Here is a 14,335-nt window from a genome sequence, read left to right as displayed (position 1 = left end):
ATATTTAATTGTATATGTATTAACAGTAACAAGAATTATATTTGCCCAGCGTGGAAAAATGCATACCACAAGAAGAAGAGAGGATCGAGGAAGCACTGGATGGTTAGTATTGAAATTAGACTGAGAAAGTTAGTATCTACCACTGAATTACCAATGGATCCAAACATGTTGTTTATTAAGTACTCGTGATTGTAAAATTAGAAAATTAATAAAATATGTGTATAAAAAAGGAAATTAGCTCTTCACTAAAGCAATATATTGAGAGTTGGAGAAGTTTTTTTTTCATTATTCAGCTTTGAGAGATAGTGGAATAATAAATTAAAATAAGGATCTCTAGTAAAATACTTTAGCTTACCTGAATTGAAAGAATTATTAGAATAATAATCATAATAAACATTGTCACCAAAAAAGCCAACACCAAGTAAATAAGGCAGACTTTGCCATATTGTGGAATTTTCTGTCTTGCTGTCTGTAAACAAAGAGAAGCAAAAGCCTTCATGTATTGCAACATTTTCTTCATCCTGACTAATGATATAGTGGACAACTTGTACTCATCAGAATATATCAGGCTGTTCTGTAACTGCTTAGTTCTCAGATAATACTAAGCTAGAATTTGCTTAATTTGAATGTTTTAGCCCATATTATCACACCTATAAAAATTTAGCAACAATTAATCTGTAAACCCATATCTTGAAGTTAGTTTACTAATCCATAATATGTTTTTACCAGGTTTTATCATCTTGAAGCTGAGCAACAACAAAGCTAGTGGAGGTGACAGTATTCCAGCTGAGCTAGTCAAAATCTTAAAAGACGATGCAGTAAAAGTGCTACACTCAATTTGCCAGCAAATTTGGAAAACTCAACAGTGGCCACAGGATTGGAAAAGATCAGTTTACATTCCAATTCCAAAGAAAGGCAGTGCCAAAGAATGTTCAAACTATCACACCATTGCACTCATTTCTCACACTAGTAAAGTTATGCTTAAAATCCTACAAGCTAGACTCCAGTAGTATGTGGATCGAGAACTACCAGAAGTACAGGCAGGATTTCAAAGAGGCAGAGGAACTAGAGATCAAATTGCCAACATACGCTGGATCATGGAGAAAGCTAGGGAGTTCCAGAAAAACATCTACTTCTGCTTTTTGACTATGCTAAAGCTTTTGATTGTGTGGATCACAACAAAATGTGGCAAGTTCTTAAAGAGATGGGAGTACCAGACCATCTTATTTGTCTCTTGAGAAACCTATATGAGGGTCAACAAGCAACAGTGAGAACTGGACATGGAACCACTGATTGGTTCAAAATTGGGAAATGAGTCCGGCAAGGCTGTATACTGTTGCCTTGCCTATTTAACTTATATGCAGTGCACATCATGAGAAAGGCAGGGCTAGATGAATCAAAAGTTGGAATTAAGATTGCCGGAAGAAACATCAACAACCTAAGATATGCAGATGATACCATTCTAATGGCAGAAAGTAAAGAGGAACTAAAGAGCCTCTTGTTGCGAGTGAAGAAGGAGAGTGCAAAACTTGGGTTGAAACTAAACATTAAGAAAACCAAGATCTGGCCCTCTCAATTCCTGGCAAATAGATGGGGAAGAAATGGAGGTAGTGACAGATTTTATTTTCCTGGGCTCCAAGATCACTGCAGATGGGGACTGTAGCCAAGAAATTAAAAGACGCTTGCTCCTCGGGAAGAAAGCAATGGCAAATCTAGACAGCACACTAAAAAGCAGAGACATCACCCTGTCAACAAAAGTGTGTATAGTCGAGGCTATGGTCTTCCCAGTTGCAATGTATGGCAGTGAAAGTTGGACCATAAGAAAGGCTGAGCGCCAAAGAATTGAAGCCTTTGAACTATGGTGCTGGAGAAGACTCCTGCGAGTCCCTTGGACTGCAAGGCGATCAAACCAGTCAGTCCTAGAGGAGATCAACCCTGACTGCTCTTTAGAAGGCCAGATCCTGAAGCTAAAACTCAAATACTTTGGCCACCTAATGAGAAGGAAGGACTCACTGGAGAAGAGCCTAATGCTGGGAAAAATTGAGGGCAATAGAAGAAGGGGACGACAGAGAATGAGGTGGCTGGATGGAGTCACTGAAGCAGTAGGCGTGAGCTTAAATGGACTCCAGAAGATGGTAGAGGACAGGAAGGCCTGGGGGAACGTTGTCCATAGGGTCGCGATGGGTCGGACACAACTTCGCAACTAACAACAACAACATCATCATCTTGAACTTAAGAGCCCTGGTTTATTATTGGTTTACACTTTGCTATACCAGAGGCCCTTACCAATTCATGGTAAACTCAAGGCAAGACAAAAGCAAGTTTCAGAATTTTTGTTCCCCTCCACGCAGTCTTGTAACTTTCCCTAGCAACTTTTTCCCATCAGTTTGGTCTGCTGAATACAAGACAGACAGAAGAGTCTGAGGTCTGTCTGCCAAATCATCCATTATCCCCACAAAACCTGACAAAATACCCATTGGATTATTTATTTATTTATTTATTTATTTATTTATTTATTTAATTTGTATACCGCCCTATTGCTGTAGGACTCAGAGTGGTTTACAGGGCAGTTAAAACCATAAAATACAAAAATTAAAATCAATTAAAACAATTAATTAAATTCAAGCCCCAAAAGTAAATCTAAAACCCAATTAAAATTAAAAACCCCTCAGTCTGGGCCAAACAGCTCGAAGAGCCAGGTTTTCAGCTCCTGGCGAAATGAGCGAACTTTGGGGGCAGTCCTAAGTTCCATAGGTAGTTGGTTCCATAGGGCAGGCGCACCCACAGAGAACGCCCTTCCCCTGGGAATAACCCGTCAGCATTCATTAAACGTCGGTATCCAGAGAAGGCTCTCCCTGTGGGAACGCACAGGACGATGGGAAGATGATGCCGGCAGCAGGTGTTCCCTTAGATAGTCCGGACCCAAGCCATTTAGGGCTTTATAGGTCATTATATCAGTCTTATAAATGCAAGTTCATAATAAACCCGCTTTGGAATTATTAAAGTACAGTGAATAAGCAAGTCATATATTTTATATAAAAATGTTTACAAAACATTAACTAAAGTCTGCATAAATCACTGACCAAATGTAGTCATATAAATATAGATGGGAAAAATATTATTGCTGCTAGGACATGGCAGAAACCATATGTGTCAGTCTAAAAAATATTTTTTAAAAGTACTCAACAATTAGGTAAACAAGTGATGATTATTTCTTTATGTGCAACACTGTGTATGGATTATGACAAAAAATTCAATTAAAGTAAATCTTATTTGGTATTTTTTAAATATAGGTATCCATTGTATATTATTATCCAAGGTTCATTTTCCTATTGTTTAGGAAACCTTTGCCAAATTTAGTACTAAAACAATTCTTTAGATATTTATTACAATATCCATTTTGTCCCTTTAAAATATTGTGTCAAATTTCAAAAGCAGAAATTGTTGATAAATCAGTCAGAGACAATTATTCTTCATCATCATTATTGTCATTGTCATCATCTTGTGCAGGAAACATTTAACTCTACCATTGTTCTCTAAATCCCTTTTCTTTAAGACCAGTGTAAAGATCTTTACACAAGAGAAATTGCAGACTCTTGCTGTTCTTCCAATCCATAAGAAAGCTCCCTTCTCCAGGGGGATGGGGTAAAGTATATTTAGGCTCACTTACCCCTTTAAAAGCAGTTCTACCAATCCATAAAAAAGCTCCCTTCTCCAGCGGGAGGGGGGTAAAGTACTGTATATTTAGGCTCACTTACCATTTAAAAGCAGTTCTACCAATCCACTTTTTAAAAAACCGTATCTTTATATCTGAAATCTCTGATTTAATTCTGAGGAACCATGTAATGTTTTTCTTTGTTTACCTTTATGCTATATGTCACTCTCCCCAGATGCTGATCAACACCTGCAACAACTTTACCTATACACACACGTCACTTTTGCTTGAGAACAGACATGGGAATCATAAGAGAAATGGTGTTTGCACATTATTCTAAGCAATCTAAAAGGGCTTTTACTCTAAAAGAGTAACTGCTTTTATAGAAATGAATGTGCCAAAAATTTGCACCAATTTGGTCTCCTGGAAAAAAAAAGAGACACATCTAGGTAATCAAATCTTGGTAAAGCTCCTAAGAGTGCGCTTCTTATGACTACTTTTCTAGGTTGTTTTACCTCATCAGAAGGCTTCTCCATTTTTCTGGAGCTTGCTGTAGGCATATGGTCTACATTTTTAGCCGGCAACAAGTAGAACTTCCGCAGAGCAGATAACCTCTCAATTTCTGCTGATTGAATGATTTCTTTCATGATACGATACACAGGACAAATTTGGATAGCGTGTTCTTTGCAGTGTGTTTTGATAAAATACATAAACAGGCCTATTATGTTCTTGGAAACCTCATCTGGAAAGATAGTTGCCAACGTTTTTTGCCACTCAGATTCAAAGTCATAATGCGGAAGAAGAAAATTATTAGTGGTTGACAAAAAATCAAATGAAGGGGGAGCAGAGGTGGTTTGTCCATGATGCTCCCAATGTGTCTCATTAAACAATAATATATCAGGTGAGAGTTCATCAGTAGGAATTTGGGAGTTGCTTCCTGTTGTGTCCGGTCGGTCGGGCGAGTGAACACGCTGAGACACTCTGGCAAAGGTAGCATCCTGCTACCCTTTCTTCAATGGCTTTGTCTAGCCCTGGTCACCAGATATGACTCCTGGCTAGGGCTTTCATGCGTACTATCCCCTGGTGACCCTCATGCAAGTCACTGATAACTCTCTCCCTTAGCTCCTCTGGGATTATTACCCTGTTCCCCCATAACAGGCACCCGCGGTGAGTCGATATTTCATCCCTTCTCCTTAGGTAAGCCTGGAACTGTGGTTCCTGGCTCTCGTGGTTCCATCCCCCTAGGACCCATGTCGTCACCCTGCTGAGCACTGGGTCCTTACTGGTGGCATTGGCGATGTCTTTGGCCGTCAATGGGCATTCTGGGAGCTCTTCTATTGTTAGGATCTGGCTCGCTGGGGCTGGATCAGTGTCAGTGTCTGGTAGCGGTAATCTACTTAGTGCATCCGCGTGGCCCATGTCCTTCCCGGGTCTGTATTGTAGGGAAAATGTGTAGGCTGACAGGAATATGGACCACCGCAGCATCCTTGGTGACATTATTTGCGGGGTTTGTTTGTCCGTGGTGAATAACCCTAATAGTGGTTTGTGGTCAGTGAGTATTGTGAATTCCCTACCGTATAAATAATCGTGGAATTTCCTTACCCCTGTCACTATTGCTAGTGCCTCTCGATCTATTTGGGCATAGTTGCGCTCAGCCTTGGTTAGTGTTCTGCAATAATATGCTATGGGCCTTTGATGCCCTTTGCCATCCCAATGGCTGATCACTGCTCCTACTCCATATGGTGAAGCATTGCATGCTAAGCAGATTGGCTTCCCTTCAATGAAGTGGGTCACCGTGGGTCTGCTGGCTAGTATGTCCTTAAGGGTTTGGAAGCTTTTCTTGTGTTGTTCCTGCCAGTGCCATGGTGTTTTGCTGTCCAATAGCCTGTGTAGTGGTTCAGCTATGGCAGCTTTAAGGGGAATGAATGCGTGATAGAAATTTATCAGGCCTAAGAATGCCTGTAGCTCAGCCTTGTTTTTGGGTTCTGGGGCTGCCTTGATTGCTTTTATCTTCCCCTCTGTTGGATGTATGCCCTGTGCATCTATCCTGTATCCCAAAAACTCAGTGGAAGTTACTCCAATGGAGCACTTCCCCTTCTTTAATTTGAGCCCAGCCTTCCTAAACCTTTCTAAGACCCTTTCTAACCTTTCAGCTAATGCCCCCTCATTTTTCCCTGCGATTAGCACGTCATCAAAATAGGGACACACCCCAGGTATACCTTTCAGTGTCTTCTCCATCACTTCTTGGAAGATACCTGGGGCTGTAGCTATCCCAAATTGCAGCCTGTTGACTCGGAACGCCCCCTTGTGGGTAACAATCGTCTGAGCATCTGCCGCTTCCCTGGTGACTGTGAGTTGCAAATACGCCTGCGCCAAATCGAGTTTAGCGAAGATGGCGCCATCCTGGATGGTGGCGAGGACTTGCTTCACCGTCGGAACCGGGTAAGCATGCTGCTTTAATCCGCGGTTTAGCATGGGTTTATAGTCCACACAAATTCTCACGTCCCCGTTGGGTTTAAGAGGGGTGACGATAGGCGTTTCCCAGGGCCCCCCGTCTATTGGTTCAAGTACCTCCTGGCCTACCAGCTTGTCTAATTCGGTTTCTATTTTTTGCTTGAGTGCGAATGGCACTCGCCTGGCCTTTATTCAGATGGGCTGTACTGTGGGGTCTAGTTTAAAACTGATTCGTGGCCCTTTGTACTTCCCTAAGGTGCCATCGAAAACGTCCGCGTATCTATCGCAGACAGCCTGCAGGGTTTGGGTTTGGATGGAATTTATTCCCCCGACCCATATGCCTAGTGGCTCAAACCAGTTGAGGCCGATTAGGCTGGTCCTCCGGCCCTCGGTGACTAGTAGTTCGAGGGGTCCCTTGAACCCCTTGAAACTGACTTCTATCGTGACAGACCCTTGAACTTTGATGGGTGATTTTTGGAAGTCTGCCAGTTGTATGTGTGATTGTTTGATGGGGACCCGGCGACCGCTATTGGCCTCGATGCGAGCCAGTGTCTCTCTGGAGATTATAGACACTGCTGCTCCTGAATCTACCTCCATTTTGCAGGGGGTGTCCTGTAAGCGGACCTCGACTTGTAGTTTGGGCCTAAGCAGTTGGTTGATGGCCCCTGCCCTCCCCCGGTCCTGTGTGTGTGTCCGCGGCCTAAGGGGCCCTTTGCCACCGTTCCGGGGGGTTACCTTACCTGCGGCACAGGCGTCGATGTCATTCAGGTTCTCCCGCGGTTTGCTTCTGCAGATGCTCTGAATGTGGCCGGTTTTTCCACAATTCCTGCATTTGGTGTTCCTGAACCGGCAACTTGCGCGGGGATGGTTGCCGCCGCAGCTTCCGCATTTGGGTTCTGAGTCCCTGTTCCTGTTCGGGCCTTCCCTCGGTGGTCTTGCTGGCGGGGGAGGTGGCCTCCTGTTCCGATCGGTGTCGTCCGCTCGCTGGGTTTTCACTGTGGCTTTTCCGAAGCGTTGGGTGACTTCGTTGATGTCTGTCTCCCATGGGTAGTCCTCCACCCCACCGTCCACAAGGCACTCTTGGTGGATGGATCCGGTCGCGCCATTGCTGTTGTGGGAGGGTCGCGTTGCCCGGTGCTCTCATAGGTGAGTAGTTCCCCGTGGGCTTGGCTATGATTCTGTTCTGGAGTTGTTCGTCGTGTAAGCCCAAAACCACTCGGTCTCGAATGCGCACCTCCAGGTTATCATACTTGCAGCGGAGCGCGGCTTCTCTCACTGCGGCCACAAACTGTGTTATTGACTCCCCCGGTTTCTGGTTCCGCTTTTCGAAGATTCTCCTCCAGAATAGTTCGGACCTTTTCGGGGAGAAATGTTCGCGCAGTTTTCCTAGGAGTTCGGCGTAAGAGATGCTGGCTACTGCTGCTGGCTGGCATAATCCCACGGCGACCCAGTAAACCGAAGTCCCGCTAATCGTTAGCAACGCGGCGGCTTTCTTCCGATCGTCCGTGATTCCGTTCACCAGCATGTACCCCTCGACCTGTCCCACATATTCCTCCCAGTCCTCTGGGTACTGGGGGTCGAATTCTCGGATTGAGCCGATTTGCGCCATTCTCTTCCGATGGTTTCGGGGTTTTCGCTACTGACGTCTCTTTGAATTTCCCGTTTTGCGTCCGCTCGTCTCGCGCTTCTGTCTCTGTCGTTGCCGATCCCACCCTCGTCACCACTGTTGTGTCCGGTCGGTCGGGCGAGTGAACACACTGAGACAGACTGCTGTTAACTTGTTTATTCAGGTACATGTGGCCGAACTCACCTTACCTGCCCCGTCGCTGGTATTTATGCCCGGCGTGCCCGTCGCTGGCCAACCCGCAGGCTCAGGTTTCCCGCGCTAGCCCCTGGTCACCCAACCCAGTGTCCAGGAATTCCCGCCGCACGGCTGGGCCAATCAGGTGGCCGGACAGGTGTGTACCTAACACTTCCTCCAATTATTGAGTGGCTGAGCGGGTTTTCCTTTCTGGATTCCTCAGGCTCAACGTCTTTCTCAATAACTTTCTCTGAGTTTTGTTCACTTGGAGTATTTTCCTTTTTTGCCTGCCCTGTTATTATAATATGTTTTACATGGCTGGGCCTTCCTGATCTGTTGGTGGACTTCAGAACAAAGACCACCTTACCAGCCCCATCCTTACCGATATCCTCCACTACAATAGAAGAAGTCAAAGGAGGGAGCTCTGTTGGAAGATGTAAAATGAAGCGCTTTTGTAAGGAATGACCTGATTCTCTATGAAGCCTGTTAAGGGAAGAAATGTGCTGAGGCTTCTCAAATTCTTCAGCCATAGTATGTGAGGTAGGGTTTCCTTGATCTCTGGCAAGTTTTCCAGTGGTTTTTGCAAATCCTCACCTTTTTATCAGGAGCCTAAGAAATACGTCTTCTCCTGTTGGATATTTTCGAAGCCATTGACCTTTCTGAACTGCTTTATAGTGGCTCTTTACCCTTTCCAGATGGCTTTTAGTTTTCAAGCTTATTTCACCAGAGGTTTTTGAAATTTCTTTAGCCAATTCCTCTTGGATCGCCAACTCGTGGGTTTTCTCCCCATATTCTGTAATTTTTGCTTTGGGAGCCACCTGTAGCCACCTCTTATGGTTTGGAGGCACTAGTCCCCCTACCCGCTTCCCCCATTTTTCAACTGAAGCAGGTTTCCCTTGCTCTCCGACAAGATTTCCAGTGGTTGTTGCAAATCCTCACCTATTTATTAATAACCTAAAAAATAGGACTTCTTCCCTTGGATTTTTTCCAAGCCAATTACTTCTCTGTATTAGGATCCTAAGTAACAAAACTTGTGTAGCAGAGATGGCAAACCATCCCATTTTACACATCTTCTTTTTGCTCATTTGACCCCAAAATGGATGCCTTAGAGTATGGCAGCCAAGATTAGCGGTCATTCTTTGTGGTTACTAAACAACCACATGTCATTCCATATGGAGGCTGCAGGAGAAGGCCATGACATTTCAAGGGCATCATTTTACCATAATTGTTGTGGCATCATTTTACCATAATTGCTGCAGGAGAAGGCCATGACATTTCAAGGGTTCTGTTTGGTTGTGGCATCATTTTACCATAATTGCTGATATCATAGGTAATCAAATCTTGGTAAAGCTCCTAAGAGTGCGCTTCTTATGACTACTTTTCTAGGTTGTTTTACCTCATCAGAAGGCTTCTCCATTTTTCTGGAGCTTGCTGTAGGCATATGGTCTACATTTTTAGCCGGCAACAAGTAGAACTTCCGCAGAGCAGATAACCTCTCAATTTCTGCTGATTGAATGATTTCTTTCATGATACGATACACAGGACAAATTTGGATAGCGTGTTCTTTGCAGTGTGTTTTGATAAAATACATAAACAGGCCTATTATGTTCTTGGAAACCTCATCTGGAAAGATAGTTGCCAACGTTTTTTGCCACTCAGATTCAAAGTCATAATGCGGAAGAAGAAAATTATTAGTGGTTGACAAAAAATCAAATGAAGGGGGAGCAGAGGTGGTTTGTCCATGATGCTCCCAATGTGTCTCATTAAACAATAATATATCAGGTGAGAGTTCATCAGTAGGAATTTGGGAGTTGCTTCCTGTTGTGTCCGGTCGGTCGGGTGAGTGAACACGCTGAGGCACACTGCTGTTAACTTGTTTATTCAGGTACATGTGGCCGAACTGGCCTTACCTGCCCTGTCGCTGGTATTTATGCCCGGCGTGCCCATCGCTGGCCAACCCGCAGGCTCAGGTTTCCCGCGCTAGCCCCTGGTCACCCAACCCAGTGTCCAGGAATTCCCGCCGAGTGGCTGGGCCAATCAGGTGGCCAGACAGGTGTGTACCTGACACCCCTTTCCCCCCAATTGGATCTGTTATTGTCTTATGTAATCTTTTAGGTATGCTGGGGCCTTGTGCGCCCTGGTAGGATTTCTCCCCGTTGGCCTGGCAGGTTCAGCCCCCCCCCTCCTGGGTTGGTCCAGACGTCCCTGACTGGTCCCTACCCTGGTCCGGCCCCGTTGGCAGTAAGGCTCCCGTGTGCTCCCCTTCCCCCATATTGGTGTTGGGCTCTGGTGTCCCTGGCTCGGTTGTGATGTCCCTGGGTCCCTCCATTCCAGACGCCCTGAACGTAACTCCTGTATTGGCCTGATGTGGGGTGAATGGAAGTGTGGCTGTTCCCCCCTGTGAGGTGTTGGGTGGCTGTTGGGTCTGCTTATGTGTGGTAATTTCTGGGGCCCTTTTCCTTAGTTGGTCTATGTGTCTCCTGACCTGGCGTTCCCCTTCCCCCTCAATGATGTATGAAAGTGGGCCTAGCCTGTCCACCACTACCCCCGGTAACCACTTGTCCCCTTGACTGTAGTTCCTGGCCCACACTAAGTCCCCAATGTTCAGAGTCCTGGCTGTGCACTCTTGTTCCATCTCTGCAGTTGTCTTGTCGGGATGGAGCCTGTCAAGTTTGGTCGTGAGTTTCTTGCCCCACCTCATTTCTGCCGGGCTCTTCCCAGTTGCTGTGCACGGGGTGGTGTGTTGTGCCAGCAGGAACTGAGCCAGTCTCTGGGGCCAATCGCCGGTGATGATTCGACGTAGTGCGTCTTTTGTGGTCCTTACGTTCCTTTCTGCTAAGCCGTTGCTGGATGGGTGGAAGGGAGCCGACATCGCGTGTCTAATCCAATTGGCCTTGAGGAAGTCCTGAAATTCATTGGATGTGAATTGGGGCCCATTGTCAGACACAATTACGTCAGGTAACCCATGGGTGGCAAAGAGTCCCCTCAGGACCTGTATGGTTTGGGCTGATGTTGTGTGTTTGACAGGCACTACCTCTAGCCACCGGGAGTAGCTGTCGACCACTATTAGGAAGGTTTTGCCCTGAAATGGCCCTGCGTAGTCGATATGTATGTGTGACCATGGGTTGTGTGTGGCCTCCCACCTATGGACCGGTGCATGGGCTTGCTCTGGCCTAGACCTCTGGCAAAGGTAGCATCCTGCTACCCTTTCTTCAATGGCCTTGTCTAGCCCTGGCCACCAGATATGACTCCTGGCTAGGGCTTTCATGCGTACTATCCCCTGGTGACCCTCATGCAAGTCACTGATAACTCTCTCCCTTAGCTCCTCTGGGATTATTACCCTGTTCCCCCACAACAGGCACCCGCGGTGAGTCGATATTTCATCCCTTCTCCTTAGGTAAGCCTGGAACTGTGGTTCCTGGCTCTCGTGGTTCCATCCCCCTAGGACCCATGTCGTCACCCTGCTGAGCACTGGGTCCTTACTGGTGGCATTGGCGATGTCTTTGGCCGTCAATGGGCATTCTGGGAGCTCTTCTATTGTTAGGATCTGGCTCGCTGGGGCTGGATCAGTGTCAGTGTCTGGTAGCGGTAATCTACTTAGTGCATCCGCGTGGCCCATGTCCTTCCCGGGTCTGTATTGTAGGGAAAATGTGTAGGCTGACAGGAATATGGACCACCGCAGCATCCTTGGTGACATTATTTGCGGGGTTTGTTTGTCCGTGGTGAATAACCCTAATAGTGGTTTGTGGTCAGTGAGTATTGTGAATTCCCTACCGTATAAATAATCGTGGAATTTCCTTACCCCTGCCACTATTGCTAGTGCCTCTCGATCTATTTGGGCATAGTTGCGCTCAGCCTTGGTTAGTGTTCTGCAATAATATGCTATGGGCCTTTGATGCCCTTTGCCATCCCAATGGCTGATCACTGCTCCTACTCCATATGGTGAAGCATTGCATGCTAAGCAGATTGGCTTCCCTTCAATGAAGTGGGTCACCGTGGGTCTGCTGGCTAGTATGTCCTTAAGGGTTTGGAAGCTTTTCTTGTGTTGTTCCTGCCAGTGCCATGGTGTTTTGCTGTCCAATAGCCTGTGTAGTGGTTCAGCTATGGCAGCTTTAAGGGGAATGAATGCGTGATAGAAATTTATCAGGCCTAAGAATGCCTGTAGCTCAGCCTTGTTTTTGGGTTCTGGGGCTGCCTTGATTGCTTTTATCTTCCCCTCTGTTGGATGTATGCCCTGTGCATCTATCCTGTATCCCAAAAACTCAGTGGAAGTTACTCCAATGGAGCACTTCCCCTTCTTTAATTTGAGCCCAGCCTTCCTAAACCTTTCTAAGACCCTTTCTAACCTTTCAGCTAATGCCCCCTCATTTTTCCCTGCGATTAGCACGTCATCAAAATAGGGGCACACCCCAGGTATACCTTTCAGTGTCTTCTCCATCACTTCTTGGAAGATACCTGGGGCTGTAGCTATCCCAAATTGCAGCCTGTTGACTCGGAACACCCCCTTGTGGGTAACAATCGTCTGAGCATCTGCCGCTTCCCTGGTGACTGTGAGTTGCAAATACGCCTGCGCCAAATCGAGTTTAGCGAAGATGGCGCCATCTTGGATGGTGGCGAGGACTTGCTTCACCGTCGGAACCGGGTAAGCATGCTGCTTTAATCCGCGGTTTCGCGTGGCTTTATAGTCCACGCAAATTCTCACGTCCCCGTTGGGTTTAAGAGGGGTGACGATAGGCGTTTCCCAGGGCCCCCCGTCTATTGGTTCAAGTACCCCCTGGCCTACTAGCTTGTCTAATTCGGTTTCTATTTTTTGCTTGAGTGCGAATGGCACTCGCCTGGCCTTTATTCAGATGGGCTGTACTGTGGGGTCTAGTTTAAAACTGATTGGTGGCCCTTTGTACTTCCCTAAGGTGCCATCGAAAACGTCTGCATATCTATCGCAGACAGCCTGCAGGGTTTGGGTTTGGATGGAATTTATTCCCCCGACCCATATGCCTAGTGGCTCAAACCAGTTGAGGCCGATTAGGCTGGTCCTCCGGCCCTCGGTGACTAGTAGTTCGAGGGGTCCCTTGAACCCCTTGAAACTGACTTCTATCGTGACAGACCCTTGAACTTTGATGGGTGATTTTGGGAAGTCTGCCAGTTGTATGTGTGATTGTTTGATGGGGACCCGGCGACCGCTATTGGCCTCGATGCGAGCCAGTGTCTCTCTGGAGATTATAGACACTGCTGCTCCTGAATCTACCTCCATTTTGCAGGGGGTGTCCTGTAAGCGGACCTCGACTTGTAGTTTGGGCCTAAGCACTTGGTTGATGGCCCCTGCCCTCGCCCGGTCCTGTGTGTGTGTCCGCGGCCTAAGGGGCCCTTTGCCACCGTTCCGGGGGGTTACCTTACCTGCGGCCCAGGCGTCGATGTCATTCAGGTTCTCCCGCGGTTTGCTTCTGCAGATGCTCTGAATGTGGCCGGATTTTCCACAATTCCTGCATTTGGCATTCCTGAACCGGCAACTTGCGCGGGGATGGTTGCCGCCGCAGCTTCCGCATTTGGGTTCTGAGTCCCTGTTCCTGTTCGGGCCTTCCCTCGGTGGTCTTGCTGGCGGGGGAGGTGGCCTCCTGTTCCGATCGGTGTTGTCCGCTCGCTGGGTTTTCACTGTGGCTTTTCCGAAGCGTTGGGTGACTTCGTTGATGTCTGTCTCCCATGGGTAGTCCTCCACCCCACCGTCCACAAGGCACTCTTGGTGGATGGATCCGGTCGCGCCATTGCTGTTGTGGGGGGGTCGCGTTGCCCGGTGCTCTCATAGGTGAGTAGTTCCCTGTGGGCTTGGCTATGATTCTGTTCTGGAGTTGTTCGTCGTGTAAGCCCAAAACCACTCGGTCTCGAATGCGCACCTCCAGGTTATCATACTTGCAGCGGAGCGCAGCTTCTCTCACTGCGGCCACGAACTGTGTTATTGACTCCCCCGGTTTCTGGTTCCGCTTTTCGAAGATTCTCCTCCAGAATAGTTCGGACCTTTTCGGGGAGAAATGTTCGCGCAGTTTTCCTAGGAGTTTGGCGTAAGAGATGCTGGCTACTGCTGCTGGCCTGCATAATCCCATGGCGACCCAGTAAACCGAAGTCCCGCTAATCGTTAGCAACGTGGCGGCTTTCTTCCGATCGTCCGTGATTCCATTCACCAGCATGTACCCCTCGACCTGTCCCACATATTCCTCCCAGTCCTCTGGGTACTGGGGGTCGAATTCTCGGATTGAGCCGATTTGCGCCATTCTCTTCCGATGGTTTCGGGGTTTTCGCTACTGACGTCTCTTTGAATTTCCCGTTTTGCGTCCGCTCGTCTCGCGCTTCTGTCTCTGCCGTTGCCGATCCCACCCTCGTCACCACTGTTGTGTCCGGTCGGTCGGGCGAGTGAACACACTGAGACAGACTGC

Source organism: Vipera berus (assembly GCF_964194415.1).
Source record: "Vipera berus genome assembly, chromosome: Z".
In the NCBI taxonomy this organism is placed as follows: domain Eukaryota; kingdom Metazoa; phylum Chordata; class Lepidosauria; order Squamata; family Viperidae; genus Vipera; species Vipera berus.
The sequence above is the reverse complement of the archived record's forward strand: the minus strand, read 5'-3'. Positions refer to the sequence as shown.